Genomic DNA, 24121 nt, shown 5'->3' with positions numbered 1-24121 from the left:
GATTACTACAGTGCATCCACTGCACTCATTTCATAGCTTTTCTGTAAACCCAGACATTTCCAAATATGTGGGTGCTATAATTAAAGTGCTGAAATCATGATTTAGTTTGCAGCCTGCATGTCAAAGATGACAGAAAAATCTATTTGTAAATGAAAGACGAAGGATGGTCAAATCTTTTTCCAATATTACAAGAGTGACAAGAGTTAGGGTTTCATATTTTGACAAACGAAATTATGAGTATTACTAAAGTCATTCCTATATTTAAGGTTTCCTTCTTTCAAACACCATGTGTCTACACTCGCATTCCTCTTTTGAAAGAGGCATGCAAATGAGGGAAATTGAAAATGCAAATGAGGTGCAGATTTACCTATCTGGCACCTCATTTACATATGCTTCTTTTGAAAGAAGAAAACCAGTGTAGACACTGCTCTTTCAAAAGTAAACCCCATCTTCGAAAGAATCCTTCTTCCCATAAAAAAGGGAAGAAGGGTTTTTTTGAAGATGGGGGTTACGTTCAAAAGAGCAGTGTACACACTGCTTTTCTTCTTTTGAACGAAGTTCTTCTTTCAAATGAATATGCAAATGAGGCTCCAGATATGTAAATATGTACCTCATTTGTATTTTTATTTCCCTCAATTGCATGCCTCTTTCGAAAGAGGAATGTAAGTGTAGATGCAGCCCATTTGAAAAAAAAAGCCTCATCCAATATTTTCACATTTCTTTATTATACAGCCAATTTATTCAGAGGCCTGATCTTGAGCCTCTCAGCAGATACAGTACATGAATTTTTATTTGTCTGATCTAGTTCCCTTTGAATACTTTCAAAAATGAATCCCAATAAGACATCAAATGCAAACATTGTATCACCAGGTGCTAATTTTACATTTTCCTTCCAGATTAGGGCATTGTGAGCTTTCCATTCAGAATGCGAAAATTGTTTTCTCCTGTTTGATAGTACTTAACTGAACCCTGGCAGTCGCTCTGTGGCACAGGTGGATACAAATGATACAGCAAATCATTTTTAACAATCTTATATCCAAATTAGGTGGAAAAAAATTAAATTTATACACATGCTCCAGGAATAATACCCTAACAGAGCATTTTTAGTACTTACAGTACATGACAAATACCAGACAGGGATTATTTTCTAAAAGTCATTCCCCTTTCTCTGTACAGCCCCACAGAACTCTCATTTTCTGGATTTCCAATCCCCATAAATTGATTCACTACCATCTCCCTGCCAAAAACTCATGCTGTCTTCCCTCCAAAACATTATGCCATGCATGCTTCAACTTATTTGTAGCCTTCTTTCCAAGCTGGGGGGGGGGCGGGAAAAAAGAGTAAATAGTAGATTTGCAGTATAGTTCTCTGTCCCCTCCCATGTTGTACTCAGTGGCTGCACAGAGAACGAAACCATCCTATGGTAAGTACTCCCCAGAACTCAGTAAGCATAGGCCAGTGGAGCACTTACCCTGTTTTTCCTTCTTGCAGGCCCCCACAGGGTACCACAGCCCAGAAAGAAAGGATGGTTCACCAGCCAGAGCAATGCACTCCCTCTTCCTATTCTCCAAAGAAAAACAGACAGCCACTGCTGGGGGATGCTTAGCACCTGCAGCCAAGAGAACAGTTGCTCAGACTGCTCCTAGCTCACATGGACTTTGCTGCAAAGACTCCTGGCCAGTCCAGAGGAGATGGTGAATAAGAATTAGGGAGTAGAGCTCTGCTGCCTGTAGATTTGAATAGACACCATTCCATTGGGCTTATCGGATTCACTTTTTCAAGTATATACATTAGGCTTCCTCTCTTCCTCCGGCCCACAACATACATACATGTGGCAGATACTGATGGCAACGATTCTGGGCAAACCCTAAAAAAGCCTCGTGCTGGCCACAGACAAATTAAGAGAGTACATTTTTCAGCCCTAAACAATTCAACACTGCCATTTTCTTCACCTACAGACAAAAATTCACAAATCTGTCTTCAAATTAGTTTTCCTCATGCCAGCACAGTACATAGCAAATAAAAGGAAGAAAATGGTAGGTCAGGAATGAGGCTATTGTGCTGAATTGATGACACAAAAAAAGTCCTGAAAATCTACAAAGAACATGGTGAATATGAATTGAATGTTTATAACAGTAAGATTTCTAAACTAAGTACAGCTGAATGCTAGAGAAACGAAAATAGATAAACGATTTTTTCAGTATGAATTCTGTGGCAATAGTATGGTTCTTGTGTCTGCTTTACATGAACATGATGCAGTTTTGAGCATGTTCATTAGAAATACCACGTGCACAGTGTAGGTGGCAAATCTGATATAAAGGGCAAGCATTAGACTTGTATTTCTATTGCATGAGCAATAAACTAAAGTCATTTTATCTTACACTAACTGAGTAAGTTGGCATATTGCCAACTATTTCTATTGCATGAGCAATAAACTAAAGTCATTTTATCTTACACTAACTGAGTAAGTTGGCATATTGCCTACTAGTCAGAAAGGAGACCAATATTTAGTACCTTATGTACAGACACAAAAACAAATGAGGTTCTGAGCAAAAGTAAAGAAAACATTAAGTTTTTTCTTTAAAAAAATCAAGTTATAATTGGAGTATAATACACAATAACTTACTGATCTGAAAATAATTGTGTTTTCATTATAACTGACACTTAAAACTGTCTAATTTCTTAAATTGCCATCAGAGAGACATGGTGGGTGAGGTAATACCTTTTACTGAACCTGAGATGATCTACACCTCATATTTACTATAGTGGTATAATTATCACAGAATGTTAGGACTGGAAGGGACCTTGAGAGGTCATCGAGTCCAGCCCCCTGCCCTCATGGCAGGACCAAGTACTATCTAGACCACCCCGATAGACATTTATCTAACCTGTCCTTAAATATCTCCAGAGATGAAGAGTCCACAAACTCCAGTGTTTCACCACCCTGACAGTTAGGAACTTTTTCCTAATGTCCAACCTAAACCTCCCTTGCTGCAGTTTAAGTCCATTGCCTCTTGTTGTATCCTCAGAAGCCAAAAAGAACACGTTTTCTCCCTCTTCCTTATGACACCCTCTTAGAGACCTGAAAACCACTATCATGTCCCCACCTCAGTTTTCTCTTTTCCAAACTAAACAAGCCCAGTTCTTTCAGCCTTTCTTCACAGGTCATGTCCTCTAGACCTTTGATCATTCTTGTTCCTCTTTTCTGGACCCTTTCCAATTTTTCCACATCTTTCTTGAATTGTGGCACCCAGAAATGGACACAATACTCCAACTGAGGCCAAACCAGCACAGAGTAGAGCGGAAGAATGACTTCTCGTGTCTTGTTCACGACACACCTGTTAATACATCCCAGAATCATGTTTGCTTTTTTTGCAACACCATCACAGTGTTGACTCATATTTAACTTGTGGTCCACTATAACCCCTAGATCCCTTTCTGCTGTACTCATTCCTAGACAGTCTCTCCCAATTCTGTATGTGTGAAACTGATACTTCCTTCCCAAGTGGAGCACTTTGCATTTGTCCTTATTAAACTTCATCCTGTTTACTTCAGACCATTTCTCCAATTTGTCCAGATCATTTTTAATTTTGACCCTATCCTCCAAAGCAGTTGCAATGCCTCCTAGCTTGGTATCATCTGCAAACTTAATAAGTGCACTGCCTATGCCAATATCTAAATTACTGATGAAGATATTGAACAGAACCAGTCCCAATACACACCCCTGTAGAACCCCACTTGTTACACCTTTCCAGCAGGATTGAGAACCATTAATAATGACTCTCTGAGTATGGTTATCCATCCAGTTTTGCACCCACCTTATAGCAGCCCCATTTAAGTTGTATTTGCCTAGTTTATTGATAAGAATATCATGCGAGACCATATAATATGCCTTACTAAAATCTAGGTATACCACATCCCCCGCTTCTCCCTTATCCACAAGGCTCGTTATCCTATCAAAGAAAGCTATGTGATTGATTTGACATGATTTGTTCTTTACAAATCCATGCTGGCTGTTCCCTACCACCTTACCAAGTGTTTGCAGATGATTTCCTTAGTTACTTGTTCCATTATCTTTCCTGGCACAGAAGTTAAACTGACTGGTCTGTAGTTTCCTGTGTTGGTTTTATTCCCCTTTTTATAGATGAGCACTATATTTGCCCTTTTACAATCTTCTGGAATCTCTCCTGTCTCCCACGATTTTCCAACGATGATAGCTAATGGCTCAGACACCTCCTCCATCAGCTCCCTGAGTATTCTAGGATGCATTTCATCAGGCCCTGGTAACTTGCAGACATCTAACTTTCCTAAGTGATTTTTAACTTGTTCTTTTTTTATTTTATCTTCTAACCCTACCCCTCTCCCACTAGCATTCACTACGTTAGGCAATCTTTCACCAGACTTCTCAGTGAAGACCAAAACAAAGAAGTCATTAAGCATCTCTGCCATTTCCAAGTTTCCCGTTACTGTTTCTCCCTCCTCACTGAGCAATGGGCCTACCCTATCCTTGGTCTTCCTCTTGCTTTTAATGTATTTATAAATAAAGTCTTCTTGTTTCCCTTTATGCCCATACTAATTTGAGCTCATTTTGTGCCTTTGCCTTTCTAATCTTGCCCCTGCATTCCTGTGTCGTTTGCCTATATTCATCCTTCATAATTTGTCCTAGTTCCCATTTTTTATATGATTCTTTTTTTATTTTGAGATCACGCAAGATCCCCTGGTTAAGCCAAGGCGGACTTTTGTCACATTTTCTATCTTTGCTACGCAGACAAATAGCTTGCTTTTGGACATCACGGAAGCAGCCAATGTCTCATTTTTGTATCTGGAGTTATGAATATTGACCATGTGTTTGTATTTCAAATGTATCTGCACCTGGTTTACACCCACTAAGATTTACAAAGTCTGCCAGCACACTGTGAATGACCTATTCAAGTTGAATGGTACATCGACAAAGACAATGGGCCCTGGGGAAAGCTTGTCTTCATCTGACGAACTGTCCTGGGGACACACCAGTCTGACTGTGGATTGGATTGGCTGTCTCCCAGCCTGCCCCTGTGGCAGGAAGCAGCACTGCTCAAAGCAGCTGGCTGCTCTCTGCAGCTGCTTGAGAGCAGGGAGAGCTTCACATGATGCCCCCACCTCCAGTAAAACCTCTTAATTCCTATTGGCCAGAAAACAGCCTAATGGAGATGAGAGATTTTGCTGGGTGCAGGGACAGCACCTGAAGCCCTTCCCCACAGAGCAGAGAACCACATGAAACAGCCAGTGGGTTAGGGTTGCTGGCAGGCAGGGAAACCTGCCTGAAAGTGGTGCTGGCCGGGCATTGCTTACATAAGTGCCTCCCAGTCAGAGCACCCCAACTCCCTCCCCAGACCCTGCACCTCTTCCTGCTGCACTCTTGAGGCCTGAATCCTATCCTGCACACAATCCCCTGCCTCAGATCACCACCCAAACCCTCTGCACTCTCCTCCCCACATCACAACTCCCTCTCAGACCCTACACCCACTCCTACACCGCTTCCCCAGGACAAATTTCTCTCCTGCACCTATATCCCTTCCTGGACCCTGCACCTCAATACACTGCACAGTATGGATGGGTAGCCAAGTGGCAAGATCACCATGTAGGCCAGCCAAAACACGTGGGCAGGCAGGGGCTGTGTGCTGGTCTCCTGTGGCCCTGTCGCAAGGACCCTAAACCACTCCCTTAGTGTTTCTTACATTTGGGGCATGGCCTCAATAGTCCAAATTCCCTCTTAGTTGGGGTCTCCCAGGAGATCCCCCCCCCCTGCTTTTCCCAGTGGGGCAGGTTGGGGGCTTATTTGCTTCCATGGCTGCTAAGTAGGCAGACTGGAGTTCCTCTGCTGAACCTCCTCCTGTCTCACTGCAAGTCAGCCCCAAATTGAACCAGGCTCCTTGCTCTTCTCTTCCCTCCAACCCTGGCACCGATTACAAATAAAGCAGGGTGGAGCTAGCTGGGCTCAGATGCTCTCTAGCTCCTTGGATGCCAAGCCCTTCTCTCTCCATTCCCTCATTCATAAATTGTTATGATTTATACTCTTTGGTCACTTGAACCTATAATCTGTTGTAATTTACTTTCATTTACACTTATAAACTGAATCTTAACTAATTTAATTAAATTTACATTAAACATCAAATGCACAAAGCAAAGACACAATATGATAGAGTGCAGATTAAAGTACATAAGCACAATTTATTTATGGGCATCTTATTTTGGCATTAAAGCAAGACTGGAACTCGATAGCAAGCTAATCGTTTATTATTTATGCTTAAAATCAAATGTTTTTGAGCACCATATATTTCCCATCTACTCACATGTTTAATCAGGAAAAGCAGTTAATGTTTCAGGAGAAGCAGCACAGTTTAGTAGTCTGGAAATGGTGGCAGAAAATTCCTTTCAATTTCCCCTCTTCCACTGACTCAATGTGTGGCCTTTAACCATTTGACATTTTGGTTTCTCAATTTCCTCTTCCGCAAAATGGGGGTAATTTTTACTCACCTTTCAGCAGTGTAGAGAAGTTTGGTTGTTAGTGCATTGCCCCTCAAACATTTCATTTTGTGGAACATCTCTATAAATTAGATTATGTCTAGACTGCAGGTTTCTGTTGACAAAACTTCTGGCAACAGAAAGACTGTCTACAGAGTGCACATCCAGACTGCAGATCTCTCAGAAGAGATCTTCCAGTTGGGAGTGTTCTGCAGACATCCCTGTACACCTCATTCCACAAAGAAGAAGAGATGTCTCAAAAGAGAACGTTTTTCTGACATTTGGCCCCAAGTGGATGGGCCAAATGTCAGCAAAAGGTATGCAAACTGTGCAGTGTGTGTCTTAGCAAGGCTCCCCCCGATCTATCTAATGTAATCCAAACCAACAAAAATATTGGTTATATTCATATGGAAAAAAAAAAACTTTTGGTACTTGTAAGAAAATAAGTATGTAAAATATCAAAACTTTATTAAATGGCATATATATGTGAATACACGTACATAAAAACAGTAACATGGGTGAATAATTTAACGAGATGGATGAGTCCGAGACCCAACAGTCGATCGTGCTGTGCCCCCCTCTTAAAAATGTCACACCCTGCCCCCCCACAGGGCCTGCCTCTCACTCTGTGCACCCCTGAGGTAAAGAGAAAAACCTCTCTCATCAACACTGAATGTGTAATAGGTTTCGGTTTAACAAGGCCAGGCTGACAAACATTTTTGTATGTGGGTGTCTTTTAAGAACTGAACAGAATGAAGAATGGAGGACAACAGACAAGAACTCCTCCCGTAAAGACTGCTAATGAAGTACTGGACACATGGTGATTTACAAAAAGATAACTTTGCTGGACGCAGTGTATCACTTTCCCCCAGATTAAAAAAAACTACAAAAAAAGGGTAGACAGTAATCTGTAAATACACCAGCAAACCCTATGGTAGCCTTGCTCCTGCATCTACTGAAGTCTACGGGGGCTTTGCTACCGACTTCAAGCAGGCACTTTTGGGCTGTGGGTGGGGCAGCCCTCCCCCAAGCTGTCATATGTCTCTGGCCTGCATGGCTTTCTTGAGCACCTGTGCTAAAGAGGCAGCTACGTGGCCATGCATCTCACAAGGAATTTAGAGCCCAAGTCATTTACTCTCTCTTTCTCTATCTGACTCAGTTCTCTATCAATAATATGAGGTTAATACTACTAATAAAATAATAAAGTTCTCTCACCCTTTAACTGTCTTTTCCAATTAGATTATAAAGTCATGTGTATTAATGGAGATCCAAATTCATGTTGGCCTTTAAGGGCTATTGCAATATCAATAAAAAATAGACAGCAACAGCACAGATTGGATGAGTTAACTCTGTTACTGATGCTGCTATTGAGCTAACTAATGTTTTAACCATAAGTGCATATGAATATATTTTGGTGGAGAGGTATTTGTAATAGTTTAGGAAAACATGAAATTGTCTTCAAATTGTAAATTTCAAGAGAAATACACATAAGCTGTGTCTACACGTGCACGCTACTTCGAAGTAGTGGCACCAACTTCGAAATAGCGCCCGTCGCGGCTACACGCGTCGGGCGCTATTTCGAAGTTAACTTCGATGTTAGGCGGCGAGACGTCGAAGTCGCTAACCTCATGAGGGGATCGGAATAGTGCCCTACTTCGACATTCAACGTCGAAGTAGGAACCGTGTAGACGATCCGCGTCCCGCAACGTCGAAATTGCTGGGTCCTCCATGGCAGCCATCAGCTGGGGGGTTGAGAGATGCTCTCTCTCCAGCCCCTGCGGGGCTCTCTGGTCACCGTGGGCAGCAGCCCTTAGCCCAGGGCTTCTGGCTGCTTCTGCGGCAGCTGGGGATCTATGCTGCAGGCACAGGGTCTGCAACCAGTTGTCAGCTCTGTGTATCTTGTGTTGTTTAGTGCAACTGTGTCTGGGAGGGGCCCTTTAAGGGAGCGGCTTGCTGTTGAGTCCGCCCTGTGACCCTGTCTGCAGCTGTGCCTGGCACCCTTATTTCGATGTGTGCTACTTTGGCGTGTAGACGTACCCTCGCAGCGCCTATTTCGATGTGGTGCCGCGCAACGTCGAAGTTGAACATCGACGTTGCCAGCCCTGGAGGACGTGTAGACGTTATTCATCGAAATACCCTATTTCGATGTTGCTACATCGAAATAAGCTATTTCGATGTTGGCTTCACGTGTAGACGTAGCCATAGTGGTTTATAAATACACAACTTCAATTGTTGACATTCCTCACACACTAATTATCACATCTTAGTAAGTTTGAAGTGCACTGCTGAAAACATTTTATGGACTTAATATGGAGACTGCCTGATGAATCCCTTCACGAACAAAAATATTATATTATGCTAAAGCAACATACACTAAGCCCTAGGGATAAGTGACACTTATAAACTGTATCAACATGAGAAAGGGTTGGGACTTCAGGTCTCTTGAAGGAAGAGAGATTTTAGTCGTAAGAATTCAAAATTTTCTGGGTTTACTAAATCTGAACAGCTTTTGTAATCTATCACAAGAAATGTTGCTTAATTGTGTGCTTTCTTTAAACCAACATTTCCCAGATAGTTATATAACAGGAGTTTAGCAGAGAGATAAACCTGACATCAGTACAGCATGCTATGTAGTAAAACAATATCCTGAGCCAGATAGCTGTTTTTCTAATTATGTACATGGCTCCAAAGCTTGGAATCTTTCTATATTTGTGATTTCAGTTTCTGACCTCTAATGCTACTCTGAATAACTTCATATGATGAAGATATGGAAGGGAAAAATGCCAGGGTAAAATCAAACATTTGCAGAGAGTTGTAAATAATGATAAATAGAAAATCTATGCATATAGAGACAGAATCTGTATGTGCTTCATAAAAAGCATCATGTAATTGATGTGCTTTATTATAAATTTATTTACACGACCATTCACTCAGCAATAACAATTTGAACTGTACTAGTACCAATGGTGCAATAACAAAAAGAGAACCAGGAAATCAATAAGAAAATCAAGAAGACTTGAGAATTTATTCAGGCCAAAAAGATATCCTTAGAGATTTGGATATGTAATACCAAATACTAATAAGCTCATAAAGTTACAGCACACGGTATGGAAGAGGGAAGTTAAAAGGACTAATATTGATTTTTAGGAGCAAATAGCTAAAAATAGAAAAAGAACAAATCCTTTATTGTATATTACTTATGTATAGGAAGTCTGCCAAAGAATTGATGGGTCTGCTGGATCAATAAGGGTTAACAGACATGGTTGAAAATCATATATATGTCCTCACCAACCAAGATGGAGAGAAGCCTGCACTGGGCCTACTTTTTTGCCCATAATAAAGAAGTTCTAGGAGAGGTTGAGATATCAGAAAAGAAAATGCTGAAAAAAAAATTTAAAAGCACAAAATCACATCATAGGCCCAGAAGATATCCCCCAGGAGTTCTGATGGGGCTCAAGAATAAAGTGGCAGAAAAGATAACAAAAATGTGTGATCACATTGGCTACATCTACACTAGCCCCAAATTTCGAAATGGCCACACAAATGGCCATTTCGAAGTTTACTAATGAAGCGCTGAAATACATATTCCCATGAGCAGATGGGAATAAGGAGACTTCGAAGTAGGTGGGGTCCTTTCGAAAAGGAGCCCTGTCGGGATGAGCCGCATGGCGGCGAGGCGCATCAATTTCGAAGTGCCGCGGCCGCCCGCATGCTAACAAAGCACTGAATATGTATTTCAGCACTTCGTTAGTAAACTTTGAAATGGACATTTGCATGGTCATTTTGAAGTTTGGGGCTAGTGTAGACACGGCCATTAAGAACAGCTGCTGAACCAAAGGATTGGTGGATGGCAAATGTTGTACCTATGTGAGCCATAGAATTTATAGATCACAAAACCTTACAACGGGAGCAGTCAAGTTGGTTGAAATTATAACTAAAACCAGAACATCTAAAACATAAATCTAGCCAGCACAACTTCCACACAGGAAAAACTTGTTAGATTTCTTTGAATTTATTTAGAACTATAGATTGCCATTTACTAGGATCCTTCCATGAGCCTACTAAAAAAGCTGAGAGGTTGTAAGTGCATTACAATGGATCAAAAACTGTATAGAAGACAATTTTGACCATAAAGGCTGTCTCAGTGTTCTATACAAGGCCTACCATTTAATATATTTATTAATTAGGAAAGGGGGTGAGCAGTGAGAGAGCTTGGTTGGGTCTCTCTGAAGTTTCTCAGAGTCCTTGGTGATCACGGTTTACCTAAATAACTTTGTGCCACCTCCATATTTTGGTATCTGACTGGGTAACTCAACAGTAAATGGTCAATGTTGATAAATGCAAAGTAATTTACTTTGGTGAGAAAAAACAAAATATTCATACACTGTACGAGGTCCAGGAAAGGAATCTGGGCACTACTGTTGACAATTCAATTAAGAATTCTGCTCAATGTGCAGTTGTGAATGAATAAATAAAGCAATGAGTGCTAGAATACATATGGAAAGGGATGAAAAATAACAGAGTGTACAAATCAATGGTATGGCATTAATTAGGATATTATGTACAGTACTGGTCACCCCATTGCAAAAAGAATATTGTAGCACTAGAGGGTATCCAGAAAAGGGCAAGAAATATATGGGGAAAAACTCATATGAAGAGAGACTGAAAGGATGGAGATTGTTTATCTTAGAAAGGTGACAAGTAAGAGAGATGATGATAAAAATACGTAAAATAATTCAATAGTATAGAAAAAGCAGAGCAGGAGCTTCTATTCTTCCTGTCACATAACACAAGAACAAGGAGATGGTGAAATTAAATGCTTGCAAATTCAAAACAATGGAAGAAAATGCTTTTCTACATAGTACACAGTGAAGCTGTAGACCTCAATGTGACAGGAAGCCACTGAGGCAAGAATTTAGCAAAATTCCAAGAATTAACATTCATATGGAAAAGACTATTCAGTGTTAATGATCCTTCCTGGTTGCAAATTTGGGATGGGGTACTAAACCTCAGGCCTCAAAGCAAACTTTAACTGCAAGGATTAGCAGGAGATCAACTGTGGGAAGCAGACTGCCCTACATCTGTCTTCAGTGAGATTTCTGGCACCTTCCATTGAAGCAACTGTTGGAGATAGGCTATTAGACCAGAACAACCACCAGCTTCTTCCTGTAAGGTGATTTCTATGCTCCTAATAATAAAGAGTAGTATAGGATTGGCTGCTGAAAGAAAGTTATTGTATGATTAGCATTACAAATAGTACTTGGTTTATGGTTCTCTTATCTAATAGAGCAAAACAAAACAGCAGAAATGTAGCACTTTAAAGACTAACAAAATGATTTATTCAGTGCATTGTTAATCTTTCAAGTGCTACATTTATTGTTTTGCCAGAGTACAGACTAACACAGCTACCTCTCTGTTACTTACCTAATGGAAGCTCTTCAAGCCAAGCAATGTGTCAATCTGTAATGTAATATGTAAATATATGGGGCAATGAAGGACAGAGAGCACAGTATGTTGGCATAATTTAGTTTCCTACATGACAATTTCAATAAATTTAAACCCTGTGAACGACATTGGACAATGATGGTAATTCCTGTGAACAATGGAATAGTATAATCAAGAATTGCAACAACATCAGTGCACTTTTACAGACCGATTTATTAGGAAAGATTTATATTATTCAGAGTAGTTGCAGAGAAGAAAATAAGTTTAGACATTTCAGCCTTGGCACACAATGCCTACAAGAAACAATATTTCACCAGTGTACTATAGCGACGCCTCTAACGGCATATCTGTTCTTCAGGAGAACTATAGCTCTGTAAAGTACAAGGAACCAGGATTCATATGAAAAAATGAACAGAGGACAATGTAAAACATTAAGATGTTTGGAACAACAGAGTCACAAATCAAAGGCAACAATATGGTTAAAAGTATTGTATTAAAACTAAAGTCAAAGTTCTTCTCTAGTCAGTCATTTAAATTTGTTGGAAGTTTTCTTATTCTGGTTAAACTTTTTCAGGTTTAGTCTCTTTCCAGAAGGTGAGTTTTCATTTGGAATTGTGAGCAAAGACAGTGCAGTCATTTTTAAATATGAAGAAAAAATATTAAAAGGAGGACTTTAACCTCATTAAATTCTTGCAGCTTCCTTCCCCTTTAAAGAAGTTCTGCTGCTGAAACAATTGAGCACAGGTACATGAAATATGGTATCAAAATACATATTGTCCTGGCAGGAGAGTAAGTGCTTCAGTGAAAATTGGCTTTTATATGACCAAATTATCATTTGAAAATTGCACTTTATGCATACATAGTACAAATTAGGGGGTTTTTTTGTTTGTATTTTAGCAACACTCAGCATCGCAGGAAGTCTGGATTACTGGGGCTACAGATTGCTTGGGCTTGGCTGCTCCCCCAGTGCTATGAGCCCTAGTCACAGAGTTCCAGTAAAGGATACTGCAGGTGAGGCAGCCTCCAGAAAGCTTCTAACCAGTAGTTTTAGTGGGAGAAAGAAGGTATGTCTACACTAGAGGGTTTTGTCAATGCGAGCACAAGGGGAGGCCTGCAGCCACAGGGGCTCTCGCCAGCTGCAGGAGGACCTCCAGAAGGACCATAATGAATCCCTCTGGAGGATGACAGAGCTCCTGGAATGGCGGGTGTGGGATGACAGGAGTGGTGGTCGTGGGCCTGGGACCAACTCATGTCCCATTGTGACACTGCCAAATGATGGCACAGCCACCATAGCTGACATCCCTGCTCCTGCCCCCCTTCCACCGCCACCCCTGCTGTCCCTCCTACTGTCCCCCCTACATCGTGCCCCGGCCAGCCATCCCACAGGGAATCATGGATCTTCTACAATGGCTGTGGGCCATGGCTGCCCATCCCCAGCTTCCCAGGCCCCCCTATTGCGCCCCTTGCCAACCCAGACCCCACCGCAGCCCTACTGCCTCTGTACCTCCTCAGCCCCAAGCAAACTCCAATGGGGGCCCTGAACCCATGGCAGGAGGGGATCCCAAGGCTGAGGCCTCTTAGGGTCCCATTCCCTCTCAGGTTTGAAGTCCCCCATGGACACCCGTCCCAAAATCCCACCAACATAAATATTTCAAAGATGTTTGCACTTCACTTTCTTGTAAACAGTTTTGTTTGCACGTGTGTCCTTGTTCCAGTAAAAGAGTTGTTCACCATGCCCACATGCTTCTTTATTGGGAGTGAGGGTGCAAAGAGAGGTTGTGACAGGGATGGGGTAGGGCTGTGAGCCCGAGGCTGGGGGAGAAGATCTCCCTCAGGGCCTCCCAGATCCACACCACATCCTGATGGGCCTGCCTGTGAGGTGTGCCTGGCTGCTCATGCCTAAGGCCGAAACCTGTGTCCTATCACAGGCGGCAGGCCTTGCCTGGTCCCTCCACTATGTTAGAGTACAACATGTGCTGGTCATCCTACTGTCCTATGACCATCCAGTCCCACCAATCAGAATTGGTGCAGTGCCTCCAGATCTGCCTCTGCACTCGTGGTGGGGGTTGGGGGTAGGCAGGGAGGCGCCAGTGGAACCATGCAGTAGCAATGGCAAGTTCCTCAAAGCTGGTGTCTGGCTCGCCCTCCCACAGGAAGGGGACAACAGCTGTGCAGCAGGTGCTGAAGTACCTCTGGGTGGGACCAGTCAAGCTGGGGGCTCTTCTGGCACCATGGCTAGCTGGAAGTGTTGTGCCTCTCAGCAAGCATCAAAGCCCTGCTCTAGCAGTTGTGCTGTCCCCTCGTATGGGCACAGAATGAGCATCAATGGCTGGTGGCTTTAAGGGCATGTCTCTCCAGGGCTCCCAGAAGGGATTGCTGGCCATGTGACCCTGTCTGATAGTGTTCCAGGTGGCCATTCCATCTAGAGAGTGGCCAGGCAATCTGGACGCACTCGGTCAACAGAGCGGATTGAAAGAGTGATCCGCATTGCTGTCTGGCCATGATCTATCAACAGAAGTTCTGTTGGAAAATATCTTCCAACAAAAACTTCTGTTAACAGCTCGTTCTAATCTAGACATCGCCAGAGAGAGAGAGAGAATGTCAGTTGCTCATGTCTCTGCCTTCTGGAGCTAGATTTGAAGACCTGGAGCAGTTCAATCTCAGATAAATTGAGATTTATACCAGAAATAACCATGTACACTTTATTCCATATGGTAAAACAGATACCTTCTATACACATTGTTTTTATCTTACCTGGTAGCTTCACTGCATAGGAAAGACCTAAACTTGTCCTCTGATATTTAATAGCATCTAGATAAGAAGGAAATGGTTCTCTCAAGCATGGTGAAACGAACAGCTTTAGAACACTCGTATGTATGTGGTATGGGTTGTTAGGCCTACCACACATTTGGATTGTGTGTGTGGTTTTTTTGTTGTTGTTTTGTTTATGAAAAATAACTATCATTTGAACTGAACAGAGTTTATTTTTTGTTGTAAATCCTTTCTAGCACGGTTATCTATGACCAACTCCTCCCACTGTGGAAAGCTGTACGTTTCTCACAGAAGAGTGCATTTGAGTTTATGTGTGAATTAAATAAGCTGACAAGAGCAATACTGGGGGATGAGTGAGGACAATGGACTATGTTTTTAAGAGCATATGAAAATAGAGTTTTCTGCAACTTGATTGAAGAGTTAATACGTTTTGTTCTCTCAGGCTGGAAGTCAGCTTCCAGGTGGGATCTGGAATTGATGGAAATGAATTTACTTCTATTTTTTTCATCATCACTAACTTGACAACAAGCTCCACATTTTGGAGGTATTCCTGTGAAAATGCCATGATTCAGAAAATAGCTTAAAAGCATCAAGATAAACATTACTTAGGTCTAATTACAAGTTATGCCCCAGAACTCCCACATTCACTTAGGGCTGAACTTATTTGGCCCTGCCCTCATTCACTTTCCCCAAATACAGGTAGAGGTGTGACCTCAATGAACATGTATTACTTTCATTCACTATACTAACCACCCTCATGTTTTTCTGGTAACTGAGCCTTGGGTTCTTTTTTTTTCCCCCGACAGAGGCAGATCTGTGAGGGATACTTTTTCCCCTCAGCCTGCCTTATCAGAATACTGAATAATATCTAAGCAGGAGGAGGAGGTAACACAATCCTTTAATATTATCCTCACCAGTGACTTAACCACAAAACCAAATAATTTGCCATTTGGTACAATTGTGTAGATTCTAACAGCAAAAAACTTAAATTGCTTCTATGAGGTAACCCAGCCACCTATGACTTATCCCTGGATCTTAAAAGATGATTTTCAAAAACATATATGTATCCATCTGTTAACCAGGGATAGGAAGTGTTTGCACATATGCCTTCCAGAACAAATTTATTCTATTGTAAAAATCTGAAATTAAAATTTAATAACATATATAACACATTAACATGTTGCTCCTTATGGCTGGAGCAAGATGTATGACATTATTGATAAGAAAATGAAGGAAGTCCAATCCTCCCTCCACACCAAGAAGATCCCCACCACATATCCCCGTTACTCGGTCATTGCTGCTTACTACTTTATATATTTGAGAAACTGATGTACATGGGTAGCATGCCCTCTTTACTACACAATCAGGTGATCCTGCACTTTTCCAAGCAAAAACAAGCCAATAATCTGCTTTGTAAAAATCTCTCTTCTACCAAAAAGCCAAGGCATAATGTATGATTTTTTTGACGTGCCATGGACATTATCATCATCATCATGGGGGAACCGTTCTAATGTCTACCATCAGGTGAATCTTGTATGCAAAAACAATCACTGATCTCATCAACAGAAGAAGGATGTAAACCACATTAGGTAAAAACAGTTGGAAGCTGTGAATCTATTGCATGAAGTAATAAGGTGCATGGCACATCAGAAGAGAGGAGAGTCCCAGGTTGCAACAGTGATTAGGATATTGGTTTGCATCCAGTGCGTGTTTTGGACCAAGAAAGCCTGGAGGAGTACTTGTGAGCATGACCCTGAGAAGAAGCAGAGAAACAGGAGAGAGGTTGCTGGAGTAGCACATTTGGAGACTTCTGAGCAAGAAAACTCCCTGCAGTTGTTTCTATTTTGCTCCCAGAAACAGAACTTTGTGTCCTTCTTTTTGAAAATAAGCAACTTTTCACCAAGAACATACCTGACACATACCCAATTTCTTACTCTAAGGCCACGTCTACACTACACTGATCTTTTGAAAGAAGATCTTCCAGAAGTTCTTCTTTTGAAAGACCACATCCACACCAAAAAAGCAGATCAAAAGAGCAACCTGCTCTTTCGAAAGACAGCGTCCACGAGCCCCCACTCTTTTGAAAGAATGGGCCAGGAATCAAAAAATCCAGCACCACGAGGACTGCTCTTTAGAACAAAAGGCCCCCGAGGGATCTACAGTTTCCACACACCCCCCCCCCTCAAAAATTTTTCACAAAAAGGTGCTCTTCTTCATTTTGGAGAGGAAGAGAGCCTCCAGAAGAAGCATCGTGTTCTTTGGAAAGGAATTCAAAAGAGCACATTTTGCGTGTGGACGCTCTGCTTGTTCTTTCAGAAGAGGAACTGATTTTCTGAAAGAACTTGCTAGTGTAGATGCAGCCTAATGGAAATAACCATGTAGGGCCCTCAACTTTGTCTATTCACTAATGCCAAAACAGCAATACATTCACACTGCATTAACTTAACTATGGTTGACAACTCTACCTGAATGTGAAAAATGTCAAAAAGCAACTGCAGGAATTCTCAAATATTTTTATAGTTTGAGTTAACATCTTTCAAATGGCAAGAGCAGAGAGACTACACGGGGCTAAATGACTGCAATTTCACTAAAACTTAAAAGGCAGATTAAAGTAACACCTATAGACAATATCATGCCAGCAACAAAAAAGGCTGTGAAAGAGCTACTGGTGCAGTGATATCATTGCATTATTTCAGTCTGCCTATATCCATCTGTTGTGTCTTGTCTTAGACTATAAACTATATAGGGTAGGGATCATCTATTGGCTCTGATTTTTACAGCACTTAGCATAATGGGGTACTGACTCATGACCAGGCCTCCTAGACACAGTGGTAGTATAAATAACTACAACCAAGGAAACTGCTGCATTCAGTCTGTCATTGTCCTATGTTTCCTTTGATGTTGAAAGCTCACAGCACCGTTACTATTCTAGTCCTCGAAAGCCAGCTTCCAGCTACATACTGTTTTGAAGGACTCATGTAATGGCATTACCTAAACAAGGCCTACAACCCTGCCAGTTTTCTTGCAAATCCGACCTCCTTTCGTATAAACAGTGGTCTGATGCCTAATTTACAAGAAATGATATTTGCCTCACCTACGGAGAGTTGGGAGACCCAGCTACCAACCTTATTTACTTTACCTCATCAGTATTAAACTGATACCACTTACAAAGAAAAGTCCCCCACAATTCCAACCCTTCTGAAACACACCATAACTTAAATTAAGTGAAGCATCTAAACACCCAAACAGAGAAGTTCATGTCCATGAAACAGAGAATTTCAAAGCCTGAAAGGAATTTGTGTTCCAAACATCAAATCCCTGTAGAAGAAAGAAAGACAGAAGACTGGGAGAGCTAAGAGACACTAGAAGAAAATGGTATGGGAATATATGAGGGGAGAAGGAAGAGATGGGAATGGGAATAAATGGAAATAAGGATGAGAAATTGGGGACAGAGGAAAAGGAAGAGCGGGAAACGCAAAATGGTACTAGGTCCTTTCAGTATGCACAGGCCAAGTTTGCTAATTAGCAAAAATCATACAGTACATATACATTTTCCACTTGAAAAGCTCCCTCCAGCAACCAACTCAGAAATGTGTATTACTTACTAACCTATGCCCACTGCATTCCCACTCAAACTTCAGGAGAACATCCAACACTGGAAAAAGTAACTGCAAAGCTTTTTATATGAATCTTCAGATTGCAGATACATATCACTCAGAATTTAACAAAGTTTCGTGCAGAGCATATACACTACATAATCCCTCCCTGAAACTATGCATCATATTAGTATGAAGGTAGTATAGAAAGGAGGGCTGAGTACTCACTTCTGAAAGAGAAAATTACATTGATGACATACTGCAGTCACATCATAAACTTACATTATAGGAATTATAATTTCCATCTAATTGGCCTTCTTCATTGGCTGAAGAATAACTTCTTGTTTCTGGAAAGAGATGAGGGCTCATCAAATCAAAAGTATTTGCCTCAGTGGTTTTGATTTCTAAAGCGCCTCGTATGACTAGCTATTAAAATAAAACAAAAAGGCAGTCATGTAGCACTTTAAAGACTAACAAAACGATGTATTCCTTTTGGCTTTCCCTGCCATGCTTCAATGAGAGGGGATTGTCAACTCCTCCCCAGACTTGTGTAGTTGTAGGTTTCTTTGTAGACGTTTCTGAAACTTTTTTTTTAAAAAACAGATAGGGTTGTTAATCCTAAACCAAACCCTTTTACCTTGGGGAGAGATGATCCAAATTTGTCTGGCCTCTACCCTTTGACTGTCCAGTTAGAATGTGGGGATGGCTACGCCACACTCACAGAAAACCATTATCCAGCACAGTCCATCAAGCTCTCATATGGAACCCACAAGGAAAATGCAAAAGAGGAAGACCTCAGACAATGTCCCTCAATCTCAGTAGACTTTCTCCACAACAACTGGGGTGCTCCTGGGGCCAGCTAGAAATTTTGTCCCAAGACAGAGTGAAGTGGAGGAGACTTTTAGATGACCTGTGCTCCACAAAGAGTACAAGGATTAAGTAGTAGGAGTAAAATTATTTATTAGGTGATGAGCTTTTGTAGGGCAGACCCACTTCTTCAGATCTGGAGATAGTTCTGTATGGGAGAAGTACTGGTACAGCACTATCTCCAGATACAAAGAAAGCTTATCACCTAATAAATTATTTTGCTAGTCTTTAAAGTGCTATTTGACCACTTTTTTGCTTTGTTCGAATACAGATTAACACCGCTACCTCTCTGTTACGAAAATAAGGAAATATTGCATGGTGTAATATAAACTTACATGCTGGTATATCAGGTGTCACAGATCTTAAATTTAGGCAGTGGGGTTGCCAAGCAACAGCCTTACTCTCTATGCCACTCCATTACAAGGTCAGACAAGGGTATCCCAGCTAACACTCATGGATGCTGGAAAAACCTGTACAGCAGGGATGCTGAGCTATTTCCTGTCTATAATGGAACCACTTCAAGCAAGAGGGTGCAGGAACATCTCCAGTACTGCTAGTTCCAGAACCTTTGCTAAAACCCTGCTGCCAAAGGCTATACATACACTGACTCAGCTGGGTCAAGTGACTAGCAGAAGACTGTTGATTGGACATGCCCAGGCATCAAGCTTCCTGTTCCTGTCTCATCACTCGCCTGAGCAGCTAGTTGCCAGGCCTGCTGCTGACCAGAGCCCCTAAAACCAAGTCCCCATCCCTCTGCTCTGCTCCTACTCCTTCCTGGTTTCTTGCCTTAATTCCAGTGATTGACTCCTGTTGAACCCTTGGATTGACATCTGACTGCAGTTCTAACTTTATCCTGGGCTACTGACTCTGACACTGACCCTGGATTGATACTTGATGTGAATTCCAACTGTGACCCAGCACCCACCCCATCTCTAACCCAATCAGACACCCTGCAATACCATTATTTAAATAGCCTTAAACATTTTAATTGTATCATTCTGCAGTTCAGTGGCATTTCTGAGCAAACAACATATTGGGAACAAATATTATAATACATTTCCCATAAATACTTAACCATGCAGAAGCTAATTTAAGCAATTATAGGAAAGTGAAGAAAAACTTATGATCTGGACTAAGATCTTCCAGAAATGTTAATACATTCCCTTAATCTGTCCACTCTTTCAGACAGCAGGGAGATCAACACATATAAATATGGCTCTTAATGACATCAGATATAATTACTAAGCAAAAAAAAAGCAGTACTTAATTGCTTAGTGCCTAATGGACTGCTGAATTGATACAGAAACAGGTGTGATCTATGGGTTCAGGCACACGACAGGAAAAATCAAGATTTCCAAAGGGCTAATCTCTGGTCATACGAGTCTGCTGACTTACCCAAGCTTAATTAAGACTCTGCCTCAGTTTAGCATCTGTAAAATAGGGTAACACGTACCAAACTACTGCACTGGAAGGAGAAGACTATTTGTGTAACACTTGAAACATGAAAACCAATCTGAGCCAAACCCTGGTCAACTGAAACCAATGGCAAAAATTCCCACTAACTTCAGTTGGATAAGGAATAGTGGTGAGAATGTGTCAATCCCACCAAAGTACAGGGCTCTCCAATAATGAAAACACATATGCGTATGTGTCTAGCTGAATCAGGGACACATTCAGATACATCACAGTGTGAAATGAAAGCACAGAAGCCATAGCAAAGTAGAAGAGATGCTCATCTGAAATATTTTAATTCACAATGTCAATGACTACGGTGTAGTTCCTGCAAAGGCTTGGGAAAGGTCTACACTTCAAAGCCCACTCCTTATAGGGTAGACACAGTATATGCTGACAGGAGTTCTGTTGGCATAATAATACCACTTCCCTGAACGTTAGCTATGCTGACCAAAGCACTCTTGGGTCAGCATAGTTATGTTTATAATGGGGGTTTCACCAGGGTAGCTGTGTTGCTTAAATGGGGTGGGATTTTTTTTTTTTAATTTTACATATCTAGTTGACATAGCTGTGCCAGCATAAGTTTGTAGAGTGCAGTGGGTCTAACGCTCATCAATAAAGTTAAGCATTCAGGTAAGTGCTTGCAGAACTGGGACCTCAGAATCTGCCATAACCTTAAAGTAATGGCTGCTCATTTCTAGTTGCATTTCAACCATTTTTTAGAAAAAAATATTTGCATGAAAATAGAGGTTTACCAGACTCTTGTGAGGATACACACAGATGTATATTTTGGAAGAGAGAATGAGACTAGTTTACCTCACTTACAAATGAGAAATAACTTCGGTGGAGTCAATGTTACACTGCTGTAAAACCACATTAAATAAATTCATAATCAGGTCTCTACTGCAAAAACTCTATGTTTCATAGAGCTTTGAAGTCCTTAACTCCATTCCTGGGAATGGAGTAGTGCACTACTTCGAAGTTTACTTTCCAAGTAGGATGTGTGTAGATGCTCTACTTTGAAGTTGTTTATTTCAAAGTAAGCAACTTTGAAGTTATATTTGTAGTGTAGATACAGCCTTTCATATTTAGCGAGGTGTGCATATGTAGAAATTTCCAGCCCTCCTAACTAGGTTAGTCTAACCGCAAAGGGGTAAGTGCACTGACATAGAATTGACTATATCTTGTGTAATATCTGAGGGTACCAAAAATAAAATGGCCCTGTCAGACTGGACATCCTGCTTTACCCTGAAGTACAGGAGGGTGGTCATCATGCAGTACTTCTTGGACATCTGTGGTTAGTATGGCATTTTAGGAATTTGTCCATGAGAATATGAAGTGACATCTTACGCATATTTAAAGGGGTGTCAGTCTGATCCTCTAAACAAATGTGCGCACCCTCAAAACTTTAGGCCGCAGATGTCTAGTTTTGGATTTGGGAGGCATGGTTGAAGTGACGCAAGAAGGCCTCTTACACCCCACTGTAGAGAGTATCAGAAGTCAAATCAGTCATTCTTCCCCAAAGAGAGGATTTCCTTCCTCAAACCCATCTTTTCCATCCACAAGTACTTGTACCTCTTTAAATCTTTCAGTTTCCTTTGCTATAACTCTGATCTCTCACCCTCACCACAGTGAGGCTGGTCCTTCAACTCCTCAAGTCTTCAGGAGGGAGAGTGAGCATGGTGTTATACCACACATTAGTAATTTTACACTAAGGCTGCACTTATGTTACCAATGGGGGGACTGAATCCACTTATGTGTTCAACACCCTACCCAAAGGGTCAGCAAACAGATTAGCAAGAATCATCTTTTTTTTTCCCAAATCCAGTAAAAAATTCAATAATTCAATGTGAATATGACATGATCCTTAATAAATAACATCAAACCATACATTTTATAACCCCTTTTTTAAATAACAGCACACACACAATGATTTGTAATGCAATGCATTACTATTGCAGGATGCTCACAAACTTTTTACATATTCTATTTCCTCACGTTTTACATGTGTGCATTTGTACCACTATCTTCATGACTTTCATTCCCAAAACTTCTCTGTCTCCGGAGAACACTAGATCCTGAAAAATTTTGTTTTTGAAATCACTCTACAGCTGCTCTGATACTTTGATATACTCTTTCATATATTCACTATCCATGAATGCTTTTCTCATTTCATGATCTCTTGAGCTGCCACAAAACTAGCCACAGTTACGCTACTTGGTGATTTCACCCATTTAGCAAATATGTTCTTACTTTGTGTAGCAGCTCCTCCACAGCTTTTCTTCCTGACAACTCCAGCTGGATACTTCTTTGGCAAAAGTAGTGTGTTTCTGAGAAAATGCCTTTCAAGGCTGCCTTTCAAGCTCAGCCGAATTCAAGATAAATGCAAAGGATTGGGCTTGAAATTCTGGTTTCATCTTAAATTTTCCTTTTTAGTTTCTGATGCCATTCCAACCCCACTTTAATTACGTCAATTTTAGTTCACATTTAATTTCAGTTTACCTTCTTAAAAAGCGTGTTGCTCTTTGCAGCAGGAATGCCACAAATTTCCTTTTACTTTTCAAAATCAAGACTTTACTAGCAGCACAATCAAAACAAAGACATAGTATCATACCCCAAAATGCACTACGCATATTATAGGGAGAGTTATCCAATGTTATGAGATCCCATATCATTTGCTATTTAGCTAGTTGTTGTTCATTATTGGGCTTCTAGACTACAGGTAGCCAAACAGAGAAAAAAATCCACAATAGTGGTGGACAGCGTGCTAACAGCCATGGATTTTATATATCTACAGATACAGATATATAAAAATATAGATCATAAATAGATATATAATATTTGGCTCAATGCCCTCCCCCAGAGCCAGGCACTCCCAGCCTCCCTGCTCTAAATAAATGCCCCCCGCCTCCACCAGAGACATCTGCTCCCAACCCCCCCAAATAAATTCCCACCCCCTCCCTCAGAGCCAGGCACCCCTCTGCCCCGACTCTCTCCAAATAAATGCTAGCAACTCACCAGAGCCACCACCTCCATGTGCTTCTCCCACAAAGTAGTGAAACGAGTGCACGGAGCAGACAGACCACACTTCCAGCATGCGGCTCTGAGGAGGAGCCACAGCCACACTCTTTACCATCAAGTGCTGGGGTGCATGCGCGGAGCAGGCAGGCAGCACTCCCAGGGTGCAGCTCTGAGGAGGAGCCACCGCCCCCGCCACGCACTTCACCCTCCAAGCAGTGGTGCACGTGTGTGGAGCAGGCACCGCACTCCCAGCACTTGGCTCGTGCAGGCTCAAAGAGCTTCACGCAGTTCAAGGTGTCACGGGTTAACCACCCCTATTTTACATGGTCACCATTTATCAAAAATTATCAGGACTGTTTTTTTTTTTTTGTTTTGTTTCGGTTTTTTTCCCAACTCTATTACAGTGTCAGGAGCAACAACGAAGTCCTTAGAGGCACATGTGGCTCCGGAGCTGCAGGTTGCCG

At 41.5% G+C, this 24121-nt stretch overlaps 1 protein-coding gene across 1 annotated transcript in view; it reads right to left on the bottom strand.

The window, feature by feature from the left end:
• Window positions 1–24121, bottom strand: part of COG5 (component of oligomeric golgi complex 5) — a 367281-nt gene that overhangs the window by 225774 nt on the left and 117386 nt on the right. The gene's annotated exons all lie outside the window — the stretch shown is intronic.

The sequence above is a fragment of the Carettochelys insculpta genome, chromosome 1 (assembly GCF_033958435.1).
Source record: "Carettochelys insculpta isolate YL-2023 chromosome 1, ASM3395843v1, whole genome shotgun sequence".
Classification (NCBI taxonomy): domain Eukaryota; kingdom Metazoa; phylum Chordata; order Testudines; family Carettochelyidae; genus Carettochelys; species Carettochelys insculpta.
The sequence above is the reverse complement of the archived record's forward strand: the minus strand, read 5'-3'. Positions and strand labels throughout refer to the sequence as shown.